This window comes from Neofelis nebulosa, chromosome 6 (genome assembly GCF_028018385.1).
Source record: "Neofelis nebulosa isolate mNeoNeb1 chromosome 6, mNeoNeb1.pri, whole genome shotgun sequence".
NCBI lineage: Eukaryota > Metazoa > Chordata > Mammalia > Carnivora > Felidae > Neofelis > Neofelis nebulosa.
In genome coordinates, this window is record NC_080787.1 from 152,788,898 (window position 1) to 152,815,144 (window position 26,247).

At 50.8% G+C, this 26,247-nt stretch overlaps 1 long non-coding RNA gene across 3 annotated transcripts; it reads right to left on the bottom strand.

The window, feature by feature from the left end:
- Positions 1 to 3,328: 3,328 nt before the first annotated feature.
- On the bottom strand, positions 3,329 to 24,469 carry LOC131515164 (uncharacterized). 3 transcript variants are annotated; one of them, XR_009263484.1, is made up of 6 exons: positions 24,255 to 24,469; positions 13,895 to 13,990; positions 11,431 to 11,540; positions 10,326 to 10,447; positions 4,334 to 4,433; positions 3,329 to 3,893 (listed from the first exon to the last, which is right to left on the bottom strand). It is a non-coding gene; the product is annotated as an uncharacterized LOC131515164 (long non-coding RNA). The 3 variants fall into 3 exon arrangements; XR_009263485.1 differs by having other exon boundaries at positions 4,162 to 4,433; XR_009263486.1 differs by lacking the exon at positions 10,326 to 10,447.
- Positions 24,470 to 26,247: the final 1,778 nt, after the last annotated feature.

Sequence of the window (26,247 nt, forward strand, 5' to 3'; positions counted from 1 at the left end):
GTGATGCGAGCCAGCATTGGGGCTGAGCGAGTGGGCCTAGACACTGCCTAGAGAGTAAATCCCCTGGTGAACCTTTGTGGACTCATGACCCAGCATCAATGAGACATACTCGTGGGCCGTCTTGTTTCATCGGACCCCTCGCCCCATCTCCGACACCTCCAGATCACTTTGATGTCCGATCCTCACCCATGAAAGAAATATTGTGGCATGTATCCCTTAAAGACAGGATTCTTTCTGGTTATACCTAACCGTAACACCATTATCAAAACCACCCCCCCAAAAAATAATTCCTTAATGTCATCAGAAATCTAGTCAGGGTTCGGATCTCCCTGTCAGTCTCATGAATCCATGAGAAGATTCTGACACGTATCTTTTGATGCCCCCTGTGCAAGAGTTTCCACAGCTTCGTTTTAAGCCTCGAAAGGGAATTTCTGGGTTAATATCCACCTGTAGAATTTCTGGAATATCCGAATTTTTTCCCAAAAAGGCTGAACCAGTTTTAGAGGCCACCTGCAGTGAGCGAGCATCCACTCGCTTTGCAGCCTGCCCAACACGGGCCTTCGTCCAGTTTTATCATTTTTCCCATCTGATAGGTATACAAAGAATGTTACGGTTTTGAATTACATTTTCCTGATTACGAAGGATTTTGAGTATCCCATTGAATCTTCTTTCTAAAATTCTATTACAAGAGTTCGTTTATTTATTTATTTTTAAGTTCATTTATTTATTTATTTATTATTTTTTTTTAACGTTTATTTATTTTTGAGACAGAGAGAGACAGAGCATGAACGGGGGAGGGTCAGAGAGAGAGGGAGACACAGAATCTGAAACAGGCTCCAGGCTCTAGGCGGTCAGCACAGAGCCCGACGCGGGGCTCGAACTCACGGACCGCGAGATCGTGACCTGAGCCGAAGTCGGACGCTCAACCGACTGAGCCACCCAGGCGCCCCCATTTATTTATTTTGAGAGAGAGCGTGCACATGCGAGCTGGGAAGGGGCAGAGAGAGAGAGAGAGAGAGAGAGAGCAAGAGCCCAATGCAGGGCTTGAACTCAAGAACCATGAGATCATGACCTGAGCTGAAACCAAGAGTCGGATGCTTGTCCAACGAAGCCACCCAGGCACCCTCAGGAGTTCTTTTTAAATGCCAGTACTAGTCATTTGTCGATTTTATAAAAGCAAACATACTCCCACGTTGTGACTCGACTTTTCCTGTCCTTGATGATGTCTTTTTGTGAACAGAAAATCTCAGTTTCAACATGGTCAGATTTATCACACTGTCCTTTTCATTTTACATTCTTTGTGCCTTTAAGAGAGCCGTCCCGGCAGCCCAAGAGACTCTCTTATATTGTTAAAGCTTCATAGTCCTGTCTTTTTACGTTTAGGACTTTAATCCATAGAGAATTGACTTCTGTGCGTGAGATGAGACGGAGACCAGTCTCAACGTAGAAAACCAATCGTCCCAGCACCGTTCGCTAAATCGTCCTCTGTTTCAGCAGAGACCAACAACAAATCTGCCAGACATCGTTTCCATTCTGCGTCTGACTTTGGAGTCTGATTTTTTTTTATGTTTATTTATTTATTTTGAGAAAGAGGGAGGCAGAGAGAGGGAGTGAAAGAGAGAATTCCAAGTGGGCTCCACACCATCAGTGAGGAGCCATATCTATACAGGGATCGAACCCATGAACTGTGAGATCATGACCTGAGCAGAAGTCAAGAGTTGGACGCTTAATCAACTGAGCCCCCCAGGCGCCCCTAAATTGCTACAGAGCTTTAAATCGGGACCTGCCCCGCCCCTTACTACTTTCTGTTTCCGGTGTGTCCCTCCTGTCCCAGCTGGCACCTCCTTCCCATGAACTTCAGAATTAGCTCGTCAACTTCCATGAAACATTATTGAACTTGCATTAGATCTAAAGATTAGATTGAGGGGAACTCACACCATTTAAATTGCACGGTACTTCTATTCAAGACCATCACACTTCCTTTTATTCAGGTCTTTTTTCAATGTCTCTCAATGATGTTTGATCATTTTTTTCTTCACAAAGGGCTTATGTCCATTTTTCCAAATTGAATCCTAGGTAATTACTTTCATTTTCCAGAAAAGTAGGATGCATTCTTGCTTTTCTATGTTCTTCAGGACTTTTCTATTTTTAAAAATCTGTTTTTTTAATTTTTTACAAACATTACAGCTTTTCTTTCTTTTTCTTGTTTATAATACTAGTGAAACTTCCAGAACAATCTTGAATAGAAATGAGATGCACAGGCATCCTTCTGTTGTTCCCAACTTCGAAAGGAACGGTGTCAACGTTTCACCATCAAGTACATTTTTTTACAAAAATACTTTTAAATACACTAACAGATTAAGTGATTTTCTTCTTATTCATAATTTGCTATTATTTTTATTACAGCAGAAGTTACTGAATTGAACTCTATGTTACTGGGCTCTGTTAGTATTTTGTTTAGGACTTTTGCAACTACATTCTTGAATGCGATCAGCTTCTATGTTTTCTTCTAGTTTATGCTGGGTTCACAAAAAAGTTGGGGGATGTGCCTTCTCTCCCCATTTTCTAGAGAGTTCATAGATGGATAATGACATTATTTCCTAAGTATTTAGAGAATTCACCAGTGAAACCATTTGGGCCTAGAGTTTTCTTATTTTCCTTGTGAGAAACTTTTGAAATTATGTATCCGATGCATTCAATAACTATAGGACTATTTAAGTTTTCCATTTCTTCTCACTGAAATAATTTACCCACTGTTGCTACTGAGATGTCATCTGTCTTTTTAATTGTTATTCCTTTGTAATGATCGGTCTTTTCTCTCTGGCTTCTTTACAGAACTTCATTTTACATTTGCTGTTTTTTTACGTATTGCTCTTGTGATTCCTTGGGAATCCCTAGATCGAAGGATTACTTTCTTTCATCGATTCTGGAATGTTTAAATTTTTTCCTTCAGGTATTTCTTCTTCCCCATTCTTTCAGGTATTTCTACTAAGCCAGCATTAAACGTATGGTGGATTGTCTCACTAGAGCCTCTGTTTCCTTTAACCTCTCTGTTATTATATAGTCTGTCACTTTGTTTTTCTGTGCTATATTTTGGATAATTCCAAATATTATTATTTGGATAATTTTGATCTATGTAGTTCACTCATGTTATCTTCAGGTATGTCTAATCTATTCTTTAGCCCCCCATTGAGTAGTTTTTATTTATTATGTTTCCACTCTAAAAGCTCTATTTCATTCTTTTTCAAACATCTTTTTTTTAAATGCTTATTTGTTTTTGAGAGAGAGAGAGAGAGACAGAGTGTAAGCGGGGGTGGGGGGTGGGGGGGTGGGAGGGCAGAGATAGAGGGAGACACAGAGTCCCAAGCAGGCTCCAGGCTCTGAGTTGTCAGCACAGAGCCTGACGTGGGGCCCGAACTTACAGACCACGAGATCATGACCTGAGCCTACTACGTCGGATGCTTCACTGACTGAGCCACCTAGGCGCCCCTCAAACATCTTGATTCATTTTAGAGTCTCCTAGTGCTTAGTCATAATTTAAATTTTTTTCCTGAAACTTACTTAACCATATAAATCATACTTAGGTATTTTCTCCATCTGTTAATTTCCATGATCTCATCCCTCTGTGAGTTTTATTCTTCTCCTTTTTCTACGTCTTCTCATTCATGGTTCCAGGCTTCTGTGTGGAAAATGTTACGTTTATAACAAATATGTTATTTAGTGGATGATGTTATTGTTGCTTATCATAACTTTGAACTAAAGAAAAAGAAATCTGCCATTTAATTGCTTCTTTGGGAGTTTCAACATTTCTTCGTCCTTTTCATCAAGGTGATGCTACGGTCTCATTCCTGGTCCACGTAGTTGGTCCAATATCGCCTTGCTGTCCTGGCCTCCTGCAACGAAGAAAAGGGGAAAACTACATATAAACTCCAAAGGCCAAGTGCCACGGCCAAGTGCACCCACCGCCTCTCAGGACCCTAATTCTTGGCCATTTTTCTTATTCACCAAGGAGTTAGAAAACAATTTACCACCCCCCGCCAACCCCTGCTGTTATCCTGGGAATCTCCCTCTCTTCAGGCTGCTGACCCATCTAATTCTCAGCCTCGAAATTTCCATGACCTTTGCCCCTACTCCACAGAGGGCACGTGCTTGCTCTATTACCTCTGGGCTTTGCCCAGAGCTGCTCAGACTCAGAGATCGTGCTGGGCATCCCGCTCTGACCGCAACCTCCCATCCTCCAGCGCCCCCTGCTTTCCCTCCCACTCGAATCCTCCTTTGCTCGCCCAGGAACTGCATCGTCTAACCCCTAGGCAGAGAAGAGACACGAGCGAACCACAACATGGTGAGTCTGAATTGCTTGTTCCAAAGTCAGAGGTACTGTGGCCATCCTAGAAGGAGCAGGCTCATCCCTTGTGTGTTCTGGAAGGTTAATCCTAAAGGAAGAGACAGAGGGAGAGAGAGACTTGAAGACTACATTTAAATTTTTTCTGCACATAAACTCTTAAAATGGTATTAACACCAATGTACAGTATTTTCTGCAAATGTAAGATTTTTTCCACTTCATTGAACTTCATAGCATTAAACATTTTTGGATCACAGACCTCTTTTAAAATCTAATTTTTAAAGACAGCACCCTGTGAATCCTTTCTCCAAGAAAAATCACACGTACATAATCATATAAAATATATTTTAAGTGCTTTCCACCCCCCAAGCTTATGAATCTGACGTTAAACACCTCAATCTACTAGACGTTTGCCAACAGATTTCCCCATTCAGTAGCTCTCTGAAGTCTCACTTGTAAATTTTTTATTGTCTATCCATTCATACTTACAATATCTATGCCTCTTTTTCTTTTTTTTTAAGTTTTTTAACATTTATTTATTTATTTTTAATTTTTTTTTAACGTTTATTTATTTTTGAGACAAAGAGAGACAGAGCATGAACGGGGGAGGGGCAGAGAGAGAGGGAGACACAGAATCGGAAGCAGGCTCCAGGCTCCGAGCCATCGGCGCAGAGCCAGACGCGGGGCTCGAACTCACAGACTGTGAGATCGTGACCGGAGCTGAAGTCGGATGTTCAACCGAGTCAGCCACCCAGGCACCCCGACCTCTTTTTCCGATATGCGAATCCGTAAGGCAGTTATATCTCAGGCTGGAAATTTTGAGCACTGGGGAACTCACGGAAATGTTTTCAAGATTCTGAAAATAAGGCATGTAAATTTCGGATTCACATTTTATACTCCACAATTCTGCTTCGGAAGACGTTTTGAGAGCCACAGGTCTCGGCTAGATAAAACCATGTCTGCTGCCAACAAGACAAAGTAAGCTTCACCAAAACCAGTTATCAGAGAAATGAGAACAAATCGGTATTAAGGAGGGTTTGTGTGCGCGTATGCCTACGTGTGCGTGCAGGAAAGAAAGATCTCCGCTGCAGTCGCGTGAAAAGCCAAACAAACAAATGACTCGGGAGGCGCACACGTGGGCTGTATGTGTTGGCTTGAAACTAATATCCATAGAACATTTATAATCGAGTAGAATTTGAGGGCTACCCGGGAAACAGGGATCAGAGGACAGCTGGTACCCGATGATCCTGTCTCGTCTTCATTTCCGGGTCTACACCCGAGTGCCCAGAGGAACGCCACCTGTGACATTTTTTGGAGGCCGGAGAGCAGAGTTCGTTGGGTTAAGAGCAAATTCCGGCTCCTTACCAGCTCCCGACCTGCACGGAGCGTGCACCGGATGCCTCAGGCGTCACCGGCCTCTGGGCTAAGCTTCATCTTTGTGGTGACAGTATGACGGTTACGCTCGAAAGTACAAGTTGCCTTGATACAACTAGTAATTCTGTTCACTTCAGTCACGCTGCAAAGGACTCCGAAACGAAAAGCGGATGCTGACGGGGTACCCGGGTTGTAAGAGACCGATCCAGGCGCCTTAGGCCTTGCCACGCCACCTTGAGATGGACTACGGCTGAAACAGCTGTCCCCCCAACGCAACTGAACACGGCGAGAGGCCCGGCCGCACCTGGGTGTCTCCCTGGAAGGAGGCAGGGGGCCCTCGCTGCTTCGCTGGTGGACCTGGTCGCTGGGAGGGATGGGAGATGCCTGGCCAGGGGCGCCTGCTCCCGCCCGCACGAGGCACTCTCGACGGCCGCCAGCTACATTGCTTGCACACACGGGACCCGGGTTGTACAAAGAACTCAGCGTTCAAAGAGCTGGTAGCACGTCCCGGGGGTACGAAAGGCGCCTGACAGACGTCACTCAACTGAGTCCGCGCAAGACCCTCGCGTGGCTATCTCCATACGCACCGCGCAAAATGAGGAAACCGAGGCTGGGCCTGACAAAGGCCTCATGGGTAGATGGGGTGGCCGGGAGTCGAGTCAGGTATGCCCTACGACGCCTGGGGTGCCATCGTGCCTCGGAGCGAGAAGGGGCGCCGTAGACGTAGGTGGAAAACTGAACCAGAGGGAGCTCGTTCATTCATTCATTCATTCATTCATTCAAGAAAAATTAACCGAGCTCCTGCTGTTTGCCAGCGACTGAACCGGAAGCAGGAGGCATGCAGGGAAGGCGGTAGGCCGAGTCCCCTCGCTGGGTTTCCAACAGGGGGGACCGTGGGGGAGGGGCAGGCAGACAGGCAAAGAGCGGGTCTGTGGTGGGAGTGGAGGGAAATGCGGGGTACCCACCTTTTCCTGGGGGGCGTCCCGGAAGGCTTCCCGGAGAAAGTGGCCTCAGGCGGAGATCTGAGGTGGGAGCCTGCCCCCTAAACCTGGCATCCTTCGTATTTGGTCGCTGTTACCCCTTCACCGCTAAATTCTCAAAAACTGCCCTTTGGGGTTTTTTGCACTATTTCTTCTCTCTGGCATTTTTTTTTTTTTTTTCCCAGACTACTCACATGCCACACCGGGCTGGTTGGTGCCCTCTGGTCTTCCGATTGGGACCTTCTGTTTTAGCAGCTGGACTGTCGCATTTCAGGAAGGTGAGGGGAGGCTGTGCTGCGGGCCGCTGCCTAGGTGGGCACACGCTCCCCCCGTCCTCCTCCCCCTGGGCCCGGGCCACGCTCCACGCTGCCCGTGTCCACTTGGGAACACGCAGTCCCGCTTTAGGAAGCAAACATGACATTTAGGGTGTGAGTGTCAACTTTTAAAACAGAACTTGGCAAAGCTGGACCAGAAGGATCATTAAAGTGTGGGTTTATTTACTCCGATCTTAAAATCTTTCCTCGCATACCCTTTGATATTGTAGGAGATAGTTCCTTACGGCCAAGAAATAGCATCACGTCCCCTGGAAGCCCCGGGCTCGTCTTGTCCGGTCATCCCCCTGCGTGCCAGCCTTGCTGGGCAGTGCCCTGGCAATGCAGGGAAGGGACAGGGAAGCCAGAACACGGACAGGCAAGTGCTGTTTACATCGTGTTTTGTCTTTGAGTCAGACTCAAGATTCTATTTTTATCTCTGTAACCACCACCGTCACCAACCCCTCTGTCCTCTGGTCCCCATGTGAAGCCCCGGGATGGAAGTGCAGTTTGGGAGGAGGGCAGGCCATGTGCCTCTTCACCCTTAGTTCTAAACGGCAGCTCCCGCTTACAGGCAGCCCTCCGGCATTGATCAGAGCTTTCACTGGAGATTTCTGCTCACCCCCGGCCGCCCCCGCCGTGCTGGCCCCTGGCCCACATCCCCCCAGCCCGAAGACAGAGCCTCGCTGTGCGGCCTCAGACCAGACGACACTGACCAGGTCTCCGGCTGTGCCCTCCGCGTCCACATCTGCAAACCAGCTGCCCCTCTCCAGGAGTCTGCTCGCGGTAGCACCAAGCAGAGAAAAGCAAACAGAAGCACAGCTGTCAAGATCAGCACTCCTTGAACACACAGTGCTGTTGTTAGAGCGCCTTCAACAGCTTTTCTTGCTGGGAGCCTGAGGCTCACAGGCATCTTGGAAGAAACAACGGTCAGCCGCGGTGAGGGAAGCATTCGACGTGCCACGCGGGAGGCAACCGCGGACGGACGAGTGATGCCGCCGGCCCCCTGGTGTAGCCCCTGAAACTGCATTTTCCTTTCGCTCACTCGGAGAATTAAAAATAAAGTGGGTCTCGAGCCGGGAAGTGTGGGGCCAAAGAAGTGTCGATGGCCCAAGGGGGTGGCTCCTGGATGGAGGGCGTCAGTCTCCGCTCAGCTGAGATCCTCGCAGCCGCTGAGCTGCGATATGTGATGAGAACCCCTCATCGCTCGGGGGGGACGAAGGGACGGTGGTCCTCGGGGAAGCTGGCCCCGAGCCTAGAATGCAGTCATCGGCCCCCCCCCCCCGCCCCCGCCCTGAGCTGCTGCCTCTCTCTCAGTGCTAATGGGACATGAACGTTTGTCACTGTGCTGTCCCCTCCCCTCCATGGCCTGCATCCTGCGCCCTGTGACCTTGGAGACGGAGGTGGGGAGACTGTGTCTCGTGGGGACTTCTCCTCAGGCCTCCACCAGCCCTGGGTGCTGTCCAGGTCAAGTCCCAGACCTCACAGGGACCACTGCCCGACCCCAGGGGACTCCTTCCTTCCCGGTGCTCCTCCTGGTGAGGCCAGGTGAAGCAGGGCACAGGGTGAGCCCCACAGCAAGGCCCCGGGGGCTCCGGGCAGGGCTGGGGGCACCAGCGGGCGCAGGAGCAGGACGGGGGCCTCTCCCGCTGGGATGAGACAGGTGCCTGAAAGCCCCTCCTGCCATTTGTCCCTGTGCACACGACACAGCAAACGCCAACGAAGAAACAAACACAGCCTTTCATCAGCTCCCGGGGAACAGCTGCTTGACTCTTTGCTTTTCTTGGAAAAGGACCCCGGCCCGGCGACGGGAGGACACGCAGTGATTAGGAGCCGCGGTACCCGCCTCGGAGGTGCTCAGAGCTCCGAGAGCCGAAGAACGAAGAACGTAACTCACCGAGGGACAAGTTCAGCCTCAGCTGAGGCAGGAGCTAGTGAGAGAGGTAGAGGAGTCCGGGAATGCCTCCTGGAGGAGGTGATGGATTAGCTGACAGGAGGGAAGAGGTAAAGGGAGACTGGAACCCAGTCTCAGAGAGGGAATTCGCCCGCGGAGGGAAAGGTGGCTCGCAAATACGGTAGCCAAGGTAGCGGGCAGAGTGTGTTTGGGTGGGCGCGGGTGCCCTCTGAAGGCACGTTTTGGGGCGAACGTGTCGTCGTTGACTCTGGTCTCGGGCCGAGCGGGGTGAAGCATCTTCCCGTCGCCTCCTCCCGTCGCCTCCGCGGCTACCACTGCAGCTCCTTCCCGGCTGGAGCCCAAGGCCCGCCCCCCGATGGCCGTCTGGGGTCCCGGCGCACCCCCCTGCGTGGGGCCTCAAGGCTCGGGCGTCCTCCGGGGGTGTTTGGTCAACGCTGGGGGCGGCGGGGGCGCGGGGTGGGGGGGATACTCAGCCAACCCGTCACTCTCCGTCGGGCCACGGAGCTAAAGCCTCGAGCGCTGAGAAGTGCACCCGGCTCGGCCCAGGCCTCTGCCCGACTGTCCACAGAGAAACCAACACGCCGCGTGAAACTCGGCTCTGAGCCTGGCGGCATGGGCAGCAGCTTCGCGAAGACCTTGCTTTTCCCAGCTAGGTCGTCCCCAGGCGCTGCCTTGCTACGCAGCCTAAACCGCCACGCGTCTACACGCACGAGATGAGCAAAGGTGCGGCAGGAAAACGAGGCCAACGGGATCTTGCAAGATGCCGTCTCCCCTCTCTTTAAACCTAAAGTTTGGCGGGTTTTCTCAGCCACAGAAGCACGTCTGCTAAGCGAGTCAGTGATAGGTTGTAAAGTGGCCCGGTGAACCCAGGGAGCCCAGCTTCCCGTCACGTTTCGGACGGGACCCCCGGGTTGGCCCATATCCGTGTGCCGGAAGCACGGGTCAGCCCAGGAAGACGAGGCGACGGCCTCGTGTGTCCGTCCGGGCCCCTTGGGTTTCTGTGATTACCTGAGTCGGTTTAATCCAAGCAAAGAGAACGTGTTGAAGACATTCAGCCAATTTTTGATGAGAAGGACAGGCGGCCCCTGGAGGGGGGGGTCCCCAGAGCTCAGGGAGCAGCCGCAGGCAGGGCCAGTAGCTGCCACGGGGAACCTTCCGGACAGGAGCCCCATCTGCATTTCCGAGGCCAGACCACACCCTTCCTATATATTACCATTTCCCCAACTGTGTGAACTGATTAAAGGGGGTTGGAAAATTACTTACGCCCCTAAATCACAGCAACAAAGGCTGTGTTTCTCTCTTCAATCAAAACAGCCTGGTGGACCGATTCAAATGCTAATGGCCGGAGCTGAATTGGCCCCTAAAAGGGAGACGCTCTTCCCTGCAAACAACCAGAAACTCACTCCTTTGCTGCAAGAAATCTGCAGGATTCTTCCAGTCGGGCGGGCGGGGCCGTCTGTTAAACCGCTTCATGGGAAACATCCCCGTGGTGGCCTGGGGTGAGGCATGCTCAGCGTGTGGGGTTCTGCAGAAGAGAAGGGAGCCTTCGCTTTGAAAGAGGCTCTGACTCCAAGAACGTGGTCTCTTCTGTCACCCCCATGCCTGTTCCCTGTCCCAGGAGACACTAGCTTGCCTCTGTTACCGAGGGGCCCGGGAAAGCCCTCGGGGTTGGAACGCGGGGCAGATGATGGAGAGGTTTTAACAACTCCTCTCCTCTGTCTCTCTTTTGCCATTGTTCCAGTGCGCTTTCGTAACATTTGGTTTTGTGTTTGCCTCGTCCACCAATTATGCAGCCCCGCACGTTTTGGCCTTGCACCTACGCTGTGCCCGGTGGGGGGCACACCGCTCACCAAGTGGCCGGCTCCCGGGTTCCCTGGGTGCCTTGTGAGGGTTAGCTCCATTCTGCTGGCGTATGCGTGTCTGGGAGAGCAACGCTGGTTTTCAGTTTGTGCCAGTAAGATGCTTTCGCAATTTCCAGCCGCGACGGAATTATTATACAATCCTCAAGGGTAAGGATCCCCTCCCCCAGGGCTACTTCCTATGGTCCCCGAGGATCTCATAGAGCAGGGGTTACTCCGGTTTACTGTTTAGATCTGCACTCTGACGGCTTCTTTCTTGCCAATTGGCCTTTGTGACATCTTTTTTTTTTTTTTTAATGTGTATTTATTATTTTTTGAAAGACAGACAGAGACGACGTGAGCAGGGGAGGGGCGGAGAGAGAGGGAGACACAGAATCCGCAGCAGGCTCCAGGCTCCGAGCCGTCAGCGCAGAGCCCGACGCGGGGCGCGAACCCACGAACCGCGAGATGGTGACCTGAGCTGAAGTCGGACGCTCAACCGACTGAGCCCCCCAGGCGCCCCGTGACCCTTCTTTTACTGGGGAACAGTGTGCTACCACTATGTAGAGTGACGATTCTCTCGTGGATCCGTGACAAGGCAGCGAATATGAGTTTGCAAAGTACTATTTAGAAAATCCACATACACCCGCACATTCAGGAAGGAACTCACCTCCTGGAGAAGTCCGTGTTGGCGAGAGAAGCAGAATACACGCGACGGGAGCGGCGAAGGTATGCTTTGCTTCGGGATTCCTTCTCCTCTGACTTACACACCGTCTTGTTCTGAAACAAACGTTTTATGCTTGTTTCTGTTCATGTCCTGCCTCCACCGCTGGAATTGAGAACCGCCGAGGACGGGTTCCTCTCTCTCCCTCTTTACATCTCTAACGCACAGATCGATCTATCCCACCCGGGCAGCACACTGCGCTGCTTCTCAAGACGAGCGAATCCAGCACAAATCCTTCCTGGTTTACACTGCTGCCTTTGGATGCGTGTCAAAATATTCTGGGCATGCTGCAAATACCTCGACTCCTTGGCCTTGGTCCTCCAGGATAAGTTAGTTCGTGAGAGCAGGCTAATTCTACCGAAAAGCAGGAGTCCGACAGACAGCGAGGTACCCAGGCTCAGGCTGGTAAAAAGCAAATGGACTGAAGCGTCTGGGGGGCTCAGTCTGGCTCTTGGTTTCAGCTCAGGTCATGATCTCACGGTTCGTGAGTTCCAGTCCCGCCTCGGGCTCCGTGCTGACAGTGTGGAGCCCGCTTGGGATTCCTTCTCTCTCCCTGTCTCTCCGCTCCGCCCCTGCTCACTCTCTGTCTCTCTCAGAATAAATAAACTTAAAAAAAAAAAAAAAAAAAAAAGTGGATGATATTAACTGAAGCACAGTTAAGGGTCTTATCAAGTATCGTATTTGAGATAATATTTAAAAAATCCAAACGTAGTCACATAAACTGCACCCCTCTAAGAAAACGAGGAGAAAAAAAACCCATACAAGTAGGTAGAAAGTTACATCCAACTGAATCCCAAATGAAAGAGTATTAGGTCTGTGAAAATTTCAAACAGATGGAAAAACAAGAAATAAGAACACGTAGGAATATGAGGGGCCCCGGAAGGACGCACAGCAGAGCATTTTCAAGCCCCAGTGGTCCTTGGTGCAGAAATTATTACACGTAAAGCAAAGCACACCCTCAGTCAGTGCTCCAATGGAGACGCCTACGATCATGACCCGTCCTTGAACTTCACGTCCAGACAGAATCAGGTACCAGTAGAGACAGCAGGTTACTCCGTTCAGGATGTCCCAGACTTGCCTAATCACCGCATTCACAGGAATTACCCGAGGAGCTTGATAACAGCACAGATTCCTGGGTCCCAACACAGACCAACTAAATCTGAGTCTTCAGGGAAAGACCTAGAACTGCACGTTTTTACCAAGAGCCCCCGTGACCGCGATGACTCAGCACATTTGGGGAACCCTGGTACAGCCAAGTCCGGCTCAGGAAAACAAACCGGTCTTCTTGGACAGCCCCAAACATATGGCAACAACTTGCCATTGTATTCTTTGCTTTACGAATCAACTATAGGGGCCCCTGGGTGGCTCAGTTGGTTAAGCGGCCGACTTCGGCTCAAGTCATGATCTCGCGGTCTGTGAGTTCGAGTCCCGCATCGGGCTCTGTGCTGACAGCTCGGAGCCCGGAGCCTGCTTCGGATTCTGGGTCTCCCTCTCTCTCTGCCCCTCCCCCGCTCAAAAATAAATACTGTGTTTTTTTAAAAAAACAATCCAACTTAAAGCTAGACTATATTAGCAATAGGACACGTTTTGTTTTCTAAATTAAAGGCCCAAGTAAGCACATGTGTGGGTTTCCAGTGTGGTTGTGCTGTCGGGGTCGTGGTGATAAACACATCCCTGGATTTCTAGATCATATATATTCACAGAATGTTAGAGGCAGGATGGGCCGCCAAGAACATCATCCCGTCAGGGTCCCTCATCCGACAGACAACAGGTGCACCTCCGTGAGCCGTGTAAGTTCGTGCATCCGTGCGCGTGTGAGTGCATATTACAGGCGTGTGTCTTTACCCCTTCCTGAGTTTGGGAGCATTCTGCAGCCAAGCCCCTTAACCCATAGCCTGTACGTATTAAACAGAGTCCAATTCTAGCTCATAATCCATGATGGGCAGTCCTTGGGGGAAAGTTTGTTCATTTTGTTTCATGAATTTCAAGAAGTCGCATGCACCTTAAGAAGGCCGACTGTTTCTCAGGTTATACTGATGTAATCTTGACATGCTTTAGGAAACTAAGCCCAGCTATCTGGCTTTGTGATTGGTAAAGATAAGTCTGGCCTCAGTCAGTGGAGACACGGGTGGGACGGTCACCTTTACCCAACACTCAGCTGGGCTCTGTCCTATTCTCAGGATAAAGAAAGCATCTGTCTGGAAAAAAAGAAAAAAACCGAAAAAACAAGAAGAAAAAGCATTTGTCTGAATCCTTTCATTTTTTTCTTCTCTACTATGGGTTCTTCTAGATTCCACACTGAACCCCCAGCGCCTTGGGCCTTCTCCCGGGTACGGACAGCCCGACTGGATGGGGGGCCGGGGCGGAAAGAGGTGAGAGAGGCAAGCAAAGGTGTCCGGGAGCAGCTCACCTGGTCCTGGCCTCGGGCCGGCCTCTCTGCCACGTCCTGCTTTTTCCTGGATTTATCCCACTTTATCCTGGATTCCACCAGCCGAGGAAGAAGGTCCTGAGAGGGAACAGGAGACAGGCTTTTACACACACCCTTCGGTGCCGCAGATCGGTGATGCCCTCAGCCACGCGGAGGCCTTCCGATTTCCGCCACAACTTAAAAACTGGGAAACTCGCCTCACATCTGCGCCTCGACGGCGGCCAGGTCCCCCCTGGAACGTAGGGCCAAGATTGCAAATGGGGCGCGGGGTTGTTGCCACACCCACGTTTCGGTGACCCCTGTCGCCCCTACATGCTGCCCCCCGCCATTCAGGCCCTCTGGTTGGACAGCACCGGCACTGGCCTCACTGTGCCTTACGCACGATGCCAGCCGCCCGGTTACACGTCAGTATCGTGTGTCGTATCAGAGCACGTACTGGTTCCTCCTTGCTGGCTCGCAGGCTTTTTAGTCTTCCTTCGGGTTTGTCTATTTCTTTCTCTCGAATCATCTCCAGGGGAAAACCAGGCAAAATCTGTGTGGCGGGCCCCCGTCTCCCCCTGCCCTCCGCTCGGCCTTGCCGTTGACTGTGCAGGGGGGCGGGGGCGTGTGCATCCGGAACTCGGTCTTTCCGGGTTGAAATGCAGCTCCGGGCCTTCTGTCCTGTCTCTCTGGGTGATGACCGACTCACGCCCCGTGCATCTCGCCGGCCCAGCAGAGGCCACGGCACCCTGCCAAGCTGCGCGGTGGGTGACATGTTGGCACCTAGGGACGTTTAATACACGCTGGCTGATAAGGGTAATTGGCCGTTTCTGCCTTTCAGCTCCCGGGGACCCTTCGCCACGAGGCTGGCGGTCTGATCTGGCCCCTTCTTGCCTCCAGGACCTTCTTCCCGCTTCCCGTGACCACACGTCACCCCAGCCTGCACGCACCGGGCTTGCCCTGTGCGGGGTCCCCGGCCTGGCGCTCTTTGATCTGATGCTGCCGCGCTGGCTTCTCCGGGCCACTTGCTCTTGCCCTTGGTGTCATCTCTGCGGACGTAAGCCACCCAGTGAGAGCAGGTAAGAAAAACGGGGTGGAACGCTCACCACGGAATATGGTACAACCGCTGGAAGCATGAGATTGGATGCAGACATTATTTAAACAAAAAGGCTCAAAATGGAGTCACTTACGCCAAGCCCCACGTCACCAAACTGAGACTTCGGTGGGGTTTCCGCTTTCCGGGAAATGGAGACTTCAGCCCGCCCGTGAGGAAGTGCCTGACCAGCACTAACTACCATTAGGTACTTGCTAGACATCTGCCGTCCCCGAGGGAAAGTGTGCTTTTTTGACTCCTATCAGTTTCTTGTCCCCACTCTCTTCTGCCCGTAAGCCTTCCGTTTTGTCCAGCTCCTCAGAGCTCCTCTCTGTCTGCTCGATGGGACGCTGCCCGATTCGTGAATCGCCAAATAAAGCCAATGGGACCTTTATAAGGTACCCCGTTGAATTGTGTTAACAACATAGAATGTGGGTGCAGAAGCGTGCACTCGGCCACACCCCCAAACACCCCGGAAGAGCGGCTGGGGGCGGGGCGGGGCTGGGGTGGGGGGAGGGGGCCACACACACCAAGCAAGACAGGGACAACGCAGCCCCAATGCCGGCCATCGCTCCACCCAGCCCACACCCTCCAAACAGTATACGTCACTCCCATACTTAGAGCACAACAGGATCTTTATGCGAACATAAAGAAGTTCCTGTACTTTTATTCTTCAGTATACTGGAGCCTACTTATTTATACATTAATGTTTTATAGCAAAGGCCAGTTCGGAGCAAAAAGGAGGTCAACGTCATGACACGTGTGGCGTGAAATTCAAGGCACATTGGCCTATTTTGTAACAAAGCAATTCGACACTTCCTATTCTCTTGTTTCCTAAGTCCTTACCATAAAAAAGCAAGAGTTTTGGACAAATTCCGGAACTGGAAGGTCTCAGAAATAGAATTTCAGTATGCAAAGGAGAAATCCACTTTTAGTGACAAGTGAGACGAAATGTGGCAAGAGAACATCAAACGCAGCGAGGGTGAAGTCTTCGGTAAGGTAAGCCCCACTCCGAGACTGAAATGAAGAATGATTTTCGGGGCTTAAAAAAAGACAGAAAAATCCAGGGGGCCGATGAGATTTTAAAGCCTTTTATGGAGAATAATTGGCCTCGTTCATTCACCCGATGGTGACACAGGGACAGCTGAATGTTTCAAATACAGAAATGGTGGGGACGCCTAAGTTCACAACATCACCGCACCTGTCGCTCGCCTAGGGCAGGCCTGCTGCGGGATTATTTACAATGGGACTCGAGGAGCCTACAGAAAACAAACCGAGCAAAGCACATGAGCAAAGCAAATGAAACAAGAATAAACATAAACAAGGTCACTCTGGCAAAGCCCCGCCCCCTCAGCACCGGCCACCTGCAGCAGCGTCACTGAGTGCTCGGTACCCGTCGCAGGCTTTCGATGCCCATTTCCCAGTGACCAGCGCGAAGCCACTGCCAGGCCCAGCAAGTGGCAGGGGCTCTCCCAAGGTGGCCAACGCTGCTGGCTAAGGACCCAACGCCTGTCACCCGTGTCTTCCTTAACTAACAGGGCCCCAGCCGCGCTGTGGGGGGCGAGGCGCCCAGCTGAAGAAACCGTGTTTTCCGGCCCCCTTGTGAGTTCCAATGGCAATGTGACAGAGCTCGGGACAACTATATGTAAGGGAACTTTTGGGTGAAGCTTCCAAAAGGCCCCACTGATGTCAGCGGGAAGCAGGCTCGCCCCCCACGGCACCAGGGACTCATCCCACTTCAAGAGCAACATTTCCTTGACATCATATGTTTCACTAAAAATTCTTGCAAATTGTTCTTTTACTCTACGTTTCACATGTTTGCTTCAACCTCAGCATAACGTGTTTTGTTTCAGCTGCGCTGGAAATGCACATTGTCACTTACGGGGGTTCCCTTGTCCCTCAGCAAGGGGGAGAAGGGTGAGCGAGAAAGCAAAGGCCTGTCTAGGCGTCCTAACGTGCAGTTCTGGGTTTGAGCTCAGCCACCCCCCCCACCCCCCGGTGTGGATGCCAAAGTGACTCGATCCTAGCGACAATTTTTTTTTTTTTTTAGAGGATCTCATTGGGTGATAAGCCACTGTCACTGATGGTCACATAATCTCTCCATTTGTGGGAGTGTTTGATCGTTGGATGGCTTGATCGGTAGAGAGGTCGCCGTTGGCGACGATCAGTGATTAAATCTGCGTTGGGAAAGTTTCCCTGGAAGACGTTTGTTTACTTAGTTGGAGTTGCAATGCCTTACCGGACGCACCCCTTCTCTGCTTGCGCGCCTCCTTTTCATTCACCAATTCCTCTTCCTTGTCTTCCTCGTCTTCCCCTTCCCCTCTTCACGCCCCCTCCTCTCCTCTTCTCCTCCTCCTTCATCAGTACCCAGCTGGTGGATCCCCGCGTGAACCAAGGAGGGTGCTGGGGAGGAGTCTTTTCTTCCTCAGCCTTCCGCGGTTCTCTGCTGGACGTTCGCCACTTCGGACGGAAGCCTCAAGTTGCTGGCGAGCTGCCATCCGATGGCCTCGGCTCAGTTTGGGAATTACGGTGAAGATTTTGCATGTTCTCGTGTTCTACATGCTTAAGTAGGGTTTTTGAAAGTTTGACGTAATGCTTCTTAGATCATAAAGCTGAGCGTGGGCTCCAAGCAATTCATGGCAGCTACACTGTCCCCGACTATGTCCCATTCTCATGTAAAAGGTCACACCTGCAGCAAAGGTCTTCACGTATTTTATTTCCTCCTTTTATTCTAGAAGCGTTTGTATCTCAGAGTTGGTTAACGTTCTCAAACACTTCTGGTCGCGATCTTCGGTCACTTACGACCTTCCCGTTTGTTGCAGGTTTTCATTTTCTCACCCCGTTGTGGAATTTTGGCTGTGTTGACGTCGTCCGCCAAATCGGTCATGTCCGTTCCCAAGCGCTTGTCCGGGTTTTCGGGTGTTTTACACAACCACCCACCGTAATGTGAGAGACATCTGACTTGCCTCGTCTGCTCCTGGGTCTAGTTGATAGCCTTCCGATCTTTGGGGACACAAAGTTTATTTACCTCCAGTCTCCGTCTCAAACTGCGTATCTGTGATTCACAACAAGCTCGTCAATGGTTCATGATGAGCACACTTTTCCCACAGCTTCTGCCACCTTAAACAATATCACCAAATCTTCCGGGGGAATCGACGGAAACATCAAATTCTGTTAAGCTGCTTTCTGTACTTGGAGACACATACCGACTATTGGCCAGTTGGAATTAGTAGTGTGATTTTGTTTTCAATCTGTCTTTACTGATAACACTATATACTGAAGAAAAAAAATAGACCTCATCCTACTTTTAATATCTTGGACTATATAATACCCCCAGGTCAAGTTGCAGGGAGGGGAGGGGTTGTCTTTTTAACTCTGAAATGTTTTGACTGTTTATTTGGAAAAATGTTTTAAACTTATGCGTAAGTTACAGGAATAGTATAATGAGCTCCTATATGTCCTTCAGTCAGATGTATCCGTTGTAAACATTTTTTTCGCATTGTGCGTCACATGAAATACATGTTTCGGGTCTCTCTTTCTCTCCTTTTATATGTGGGTTTTCATATACATGCATATATATGATACCTACCTTACATATACATACATTGTAGATATAATTATATTATTATTATTATTACTTCATCATCTGAGAGAAAGTTACAGACATAATGACCCTTTACCCCTAAATAGTTCATCATATGCTTCCCAATAAAAAGGTCGTGCTTTCATCTAACCTTAACAAAATGCCCAAATTTAGGAATTGAATATTGCTGTAATGCTATTGTCTCATTTTCAACTCGATTCAAATTTCACCAGTGGCTCCGATACGCCGGTGAGGATAATGTGCTAAGGTTATATTGAGATCCAGCCGACTAAGAGAAGGGGACGTTAACTTTGAGAATGCGTCTATATCAGAAAGGTGCAACATGCCTGTTCCTAGGATGACAATCAGACTCAATCAAAAGGAATTATTTAAGTATTCAAACAGCGACTGGGGCGCTCACTTCAGCCACACACAGGGAAAGCGAAACCACGCAGAGATCCACCTGCCTGCGCGAGGATGGCCCGTGAGTTCTCGAGGCGCTCGATATTGTTTGCAGAAAGGGAAAAAGGGGGCGAGTGTTATGAACCAAATTGTGTTCCTCCAAATTCACATATCGAAGTCCCGGCCCTCAGTGTGACATATTTGGAGACAGCATCTTTTGGAAATTAATTAAGGTTACCTGAGGTCATAAGGGTGGGGCCCTAACCCAATAGGACTGGTGTCCTTATGAGGATGTGCGCTCGTACAGAGGAAAGGCCATGTGAGGAGGCAGGGAGAAGGCGGCCGTCTGCAGGGCGGGAGGAGAGCCTCGCTGGGAAGCCGCCCTCCTGGCACCTTGATGTTGCACTCGCAGCCTCTTGTACCCTGAGAAAGAAATTCCTGCGGTTTAATCCCTCCCGTCTGCAGTATTTTGTTATGGGGGCCCTAGCAGACTGATGCATCGGGGGAAAATAGGGGTGAAATAATAGAGTACAATTCTCACGAGTTTCTTAAATCAGACTTCATGGTTGAAACAAATCTTTTAACACTACCTGAGGCAGCGCTCAGTGTACGTAGAGGAAATCCAATCTTTTTAAAAAGTGGAAAGAATAAAAGGACCCAAACGGAAGGAAACATTCGATGCTTCGCTCGAAATGTTAAGTCTTTGATATGAGGAGTGTGGGATAAGTCACGTATAGACTGTAATATCTAGAACAACCACACACAACACAGTACAGAGCAGGGCACCTACAGGGCTCAGTTGGCTAAGTTTCCGATTTGACTGCAGCTCAGGTCATGATCTCACAGTTCTTGAGTTCGAGCCCCACGTCAGGCTCTGCGCTGACAGTTTGGAGCCTGCTTGGGATTCTCTCTCTCCCTCTCACTTGGCCTCTCTCTCTCTCTCTCTCTCTCTCTCAAAATAAATAAATTTAAGAAAAGAAAGAAAGAAAAGTCAAAAGACCCCGAATAGCCATCACAATAGCACAAGAGAAGAACAAAGTCAGAGGGTGGAAACTATGCAACTTGAAGATTTAGTAAGGATACAAAAATCATGATGGTGTGTTCTTGGTGAACAAATAGACAAACACACCAATGGGACAGAATAAACACAGACTTACACAAACACATCAACTGATCTTTGACGAAGGAGTGAAGGCTATTCAACAGAGAGAAGATAGTCTTCTCAAGAAATGGAACAACCGAGGGGCACCTGGGGCGGGGGGCTCAGTTGGTTAAGCGTCTGAATGCGACTCAGGTCATGATCTCACGGTTCATGGGTTCCAGCCCCGCATCGGGCTCTGTGCTGACAGAGCCTAGAGCCTGCTTCAGATTCTGTTTCCCTCTCTCTCTCTGCCCCTCCCCCACTCGTACTCGAGCACTCTCTCTCTCTCTCTCTCTCTCAAGAATAAACTTAAAAAAAAGAAAAAAGAAATAGAACAATCGAACATCCATGTGAAAGCAAAAAGAATCTCGATACAGAGCTCAGACTCAAGCTCGGGATGGATCATGGACCCACAAGGAGAGTGAAAGCCTCGAAACCCCTAGGAGATCCCACAGGAGAAACCTAGGTGACCTCGGTTGGTGATAAGTTTTTCAGATACTACGCTAAAGGCAGCACAATCCATGAAAAACGTTGGTAAGCTGGATTTCGGTGAAATTCAAACCTCTGCTCTATGAAAGACAGTAGCCGACTGAAGAGACAAACAGAAACAGGGAGGAAATGTGTGCAAAAATGTACCTGAGGACTTGCCTTGAAAAGACACACAGAACTCTTAAAACTTAACAAGAAAACAATACAATTAAAAAATGGGCCAGGGGCGCCTGGGAGGCTCAGTTGAGCGTCTGATCTCAGCTCGGGTCACGATCTCACGGTTTGTGAGTTCGAGCCCCACCTCGGGCTCTGTGCTGACAGCTCAGAGCCTGCTTGGGATTCTCTCTCTCTCCCTCTCACTCTGTCCCTCCTCCCCCTACTCTCTCAAAAATAAGTAAATAAACTTAAAAAAATAAAAAGATAAAAAAAATGCGCCAAAGATCTCCGCAGGCACCTGACCCAAGAAAACAAACCCACGGCAGATAATCACATGAACAAATGATCAGGTCATGTCTTCAGGGAAATGCAAACTGATTAGCACCGCCCACCTGTTAGAAAGGCCAAAATGGCCAAAATCTGCAACACTGACACCCAATGCCGGCAGGGCTGTGGTGCAGCGGAAACTGTCACTGCTGGTGGGCGTGCAAAATCGTGCGGCCACGCGGAAGACAGATGGGCGGTTTCTTACACGGCTACGCATGCTCTTACCATAAGATTTGGCTTTTGGGCCCCTTGGTATTTACCCAAAGGGGCTGTAGCTTCTGTCCCCGTGAAAAGCTGCACACAGATGTTTATAGCAGCTTTATTTCTAATTGCCCAAACTAAGAAGTAAGCAAAATGTTCTTCACTAAGTAAATGAATACATAAACTGTGGCGCTGCCCCACAGTAGCATTATTATTCAGCGCTCAAAAGAAATGAACTATCAAGCCACGGAAAGACACGAAGGAGCCTTAAATGGTATCACTGAGTGAAAGAGACCAATCTGAAAAGGCTGTGCCCTGCATGACGCCGGCGACACGCCATTCTGGAAAAGGCTAAACTGCGGAGACGGTGACAGGATCCCTGTGTGCCAGGCACTGAGGGCGGGAGGGGTGAACAGAGCACAGAGGATTTTTAGGGCGGGGAAAGTGCGTGATATTCAAACGTTGGATACGCGACGTGGCACGGGTGTCGAAGCCCGTAGGATGTGTAACACCAAGAGTGAACCCTAAAGTCCGCTGTGGACTGCAGTTAATAATGACAAATTGGGGAAGCCTGGGTGGCTCAGTCGGTTGAGCGTCCGACTTCGGCTCAGGTCATGATCTCGCGGCTCGTGGGTTCGAGCCCCGCGTTGGGCTCTGTCCTGACAGCTGGGAGCCCGGAGCCTGCTGCGGATTCTGTGTCTCCCTCTCTCTCTGCCCCTAACCCACTCGCATTCTGACCTCTGTCTCTCTCAAAAATAAAGTAAACATTAAAAAAAAAAAATTAAAACAAATAAGTCACAAATTGATCATTCTGTCTTTACCTTGAAGGATGTGGATTAGGCTTTTCTTTTTAACCCTCTGCAATCTACCAGTCATTTGTCACACAGAAAACGCCGGCAAATTTAGGTCACCTTCTCTGCATAGAATAAAGGCGTGTGATTCACCTGTCACTGAAATCTTCCAAGTACCCCTCGTAGACGTGACCAGTAGCCTCTGTGTGGCACGAGACGCCGTGACCACAGCCCGTGTCATGGCACATGCCATTCTGACAATCCTGACATATTTTGGCTTACTGTTTTAAATTTACTTAAACATTTTTTTTTCTAATGTTTTTATTTATTTTTGAGAGAGACAGAGACGGAGCGGGAGCTGGGGAGGGGCAGAGAGAGAGAGGGAGACACAGAAAGTGGAGCAGGCTCCAGGCTCTGAGCTGTCAGCAAAGAGCCGGACGCGGGGCTCGAACTCGTGAATCTCAAGATCGTGACTGGAGCTGAAGTCAGAGGCTCAACCGACTGGGCCACCCAGGTGCACCCACCCCATCCTTCCCTTTAAATGTCTTGCTAAGTCACCAAGGTTTTGCGGGGTCACTCGCCAGTCTCCCAAAGCACGGTGTGCACCCAGGGGGATTTTGCCCCCCTGGGAGATTAGGATATGAATCTACATTTTCAGCAGGGCTTTTGTCATTTTTTTCCTGACTTAGCCTCTGATTTGATTGTCGTGGCCAGTCCCCGGCTTCATAAAACTGACCAAGGTTTCAGCCTAGGCCCCAAAGGCTTTCTTTTTGGCATTTCCTGTGGTTTCCCACTGCCTTCGGGGGGGGGGGGGGGGCGGCACCGAGGGGTGTGGAAGAAGCATAATCTGTACGCTCGCTTACCCAACCGTGAAAGCCACAGCGTGTCCCAAAGAGCTGCAGTGAGTGATGGCAGCACGGCTGTCCCACCGGGCGGCCTCAGCATGTCACGTACAGTGCGAGTCTTTTCATTAACGAACCCCCCAAGTACCCCTTTTGTTCTGGAAAGTGTGCGCTCCAGGCCCCACGAATCTCGGCCCCACCACGGTGCCCTGTCTGTGACTGATGACATAGGACAGGCCCCCAGCCTCTGCCGGTAGGTTAAATATCAGCGACACTTCACACCTTTTTTTTTTTTTTTTTTTTTAGAAAAAAATTAAAAAACGTGAATAGAAGATTTCTCCCCCAAATGGGTAACGGAGAGCACCCTACTTTGGAGAACACTGACTCCCACACTTGAATCTCAAGCTTTTGTCCCCTTTCAAGGGGAGGGTGTTCTTGCCACAACAGCAATCACCGTGGCGGGGTGGCCGGCCCTCTGTGCACCAGGCCACGGGGTACAGATCCCCAAGCTCCCGCGTGCAAAGTGCCATGGGACAGACATGTGCCCCTTCACCCAGAGTTTCTGTTCCCACCACGTTTTGAGGGGATACGTGGGAATCTAAGCTTCCGCCCTGGAGGGGTCTGCAAGCAGCAGGGGGGGGGGAGGGCCCGGGTGAGTGCCAGTGCTGGGAGAGCAGAGGGGAGTGGCTGCGGGGCAGCAGGGGGGCCGGAGGCGGTCAGGTACCTGGGAAGCCCTGTGGGGAGGGGGGACTTAGACCCTCAAGTGGTCCCATCAGGAAGATTCCTCTGCCGTGCTGTGGGAGGGGTGTGGGAGGAAAGCGGGCAGGGGCGGGTGGTTCTCGAAGCCCCCCCCGCAATGAGACTCGATGGGCTGGGCAGCCCCCCATAAAAAGGAGTGTAGACGCGCCCCACCCCCACCCTGGGCCCTTTACGGAAAAAGCCTGCAGACCCTGGAAAATACACGAATAAGAAGTCCCAAACCTTGTACTAACCGGGGATTCTGACGAACCCCTGAGTCACTAAGGCTTTTTCTTTCCCCCGTAAAGTTTTTTTTTTTCCTTAGAATGGATACAGCTGATGTAAATATGACCAAGTGCCTGCGCCTTTCAAGTTGGTCTCCTTAATCTGGCCGGGCAGATAAATGGCGTGGAGGCCGGGAGCGGGGCGGGGTGGGCGGCAATCCCGAGGGCTTCCTGGAGCTGCAGCATTAACATACCTGCTCCCGGATCAAAGCCGGCCTCACCTTCCCTGCCAGAGCTCAACGGGGGAGAAAGAAGTCTAATATAATTACAAATAAGCCGCAATTTGGTATGATCCGAAACTGTGACAGTTTGTTACCAAGGATTAAGGTTGATGGAGAGCAGTTGACTCAGGACCAGTTGAGAATACTCCCGAAACTTGAAGCTTTTCTGTAGAGCGTTCCCTCAGTGACAGGGTTCCTTCGCCATGGGGCCCACCGTCCCCCAGGGGAGACAGATGGTAACCAGGTAACCACAGAACCCCGCCTACAGCTGAGTGAGTGTCCCTGAGGAAGGAGACCCCCAGGCCTGAGAACCCAGTGTGTTGGAGGAGGACAATCCCCGCCCCCCCAGGAGGGAGGCTAGGCCAGCAGGGGGCCGGAGGGAAGTTTGGGCACCAGACTCCCTGTGGAGAAGCACTCTGTCCACCCCCCATCAGCCACCACCACCACAAGCACCCAGAGGCCAGGGAGATGAGAGCTGAGGACAGAGCAGGACAGATGATGGTTTCCACCTTTATCATAAGAGCTGGGGGCGGGGGGGGTGGGGGGGGTGGGGGGAGACACAGATGTTTAGAAGGGGAGGCTGATATCCCTAGATGTGTTTTAAAATCACTATCCAGTTGAAAATTGGTGTGAGAGGGGCAAGAGCGGACACAGGAAGGCCACCGGTCCAGGTCACGGCGGCCCGGCCGAGTGTGGGGGCCTGAGAGATGTGCGAGTTCGGGATATGAGAACGAGCTTGGGGTACGTCAGGTGTTGCGGGAGTAGAGGGTGATGGCAGGGGTCACTCCCAGGTTCCAGGGTGCAGGCACTATAGCCCCCTTACGCTGAATGCTCACGGCGATTGTGGCATCCCCCTCGTTGGGCACAGGATGAGTGACAGAGACAGAAGGAGTGTTCCCAGAGCCCCACAGCTGGGCAGACGCGGGTTCCCACTGGCCCACCTTCTGCTGGCCACGCTTGCTTCCTACCTCCATGCTGCCTCCCCACCATGGGTGCCCCAGAACCTCCCCGAAACCCCACTGAACCCATCGACCAGGTGAGCCCATGACCCTCTTCGAAATACACCGAGGGGTCCCAGGTCAGGCTGAGCCCACGGCAGGCCCCTCGTGGGCGGCCGCGTGGCTCTATCCACCATCAGGTTGATGGTCATCAGCCGTCTGCGTGTGTTCCCCACTGAGGCCAAGCGCAGTTACAGTCGGGTTTTATAATTCAGCGAAGCTTTGACATAACCTCGTAAAATGGGACTATTAAAGGGGGTTCTTTCCGAAAAAACAAAACCATCAAGCTGACCACTTTGGGGAAACGTGATGGAGGTGAGTCACCTAAGACACAGCCAGCGAATCAGCGCAGGGGAGAGAACCGTCGAGTCGGAAAGGCGTCTGCACTTGGGCTGGCCGTCCCCGGCGCTGACACCATCACCAACGGGAAGTCTAGGACGCAGACAACACATCCAGTTATGGAGGACGCACGAAAACCACACCGAACCAGTCAGCAGACCCAGCCTCAAAGGGAAAGCCTGGGCGCCACCAAAAGCCAGGGGATGAATATGTGTGCATTTCCTTTAAACGTATTCACGGTAAGTGATTCGAGGACAGAGCAGCTTTTAATATTAACTGCCTGCCACCCGACGCAGATGGCTCGACGAATTGTTAGTCTCTAGGTTCCCTCCAGTTAGTCTCGATTTAGGAGTGACATGTGACCTCCACATCTCAAAAAGTAACAATGGGAGATTCGTCCTCTGCGATACTGAAAAGTACTGTCACAGGAATCAGGTGGACAGAATCGAAACACAGAAAAATACCCAGGGGCGCCTGGGTGGCTCAGTCGGTTGAGCGGGCAACTGTTGACCTCGTGGTTGTGAGTTACAGCCCCACGGGAGCTGTAGAGATTACCTAAAAATAGAAATCTTTAAAAAATAAAAAAGGAAAGGGGCACCTGGGTGGCTCAGTCAGTTAAGTGTCCGACTTCGGCTCAGGTCACGATCTCACACTCCGTGAGTTCGAGCCCCGCGTCGGGCTCTGTGCTGACGGCTCAGAGCCCAGAGCTGCTTCGGATTCTGTGTCTTCCTTTCTCTCTCTGCCCCTCCCC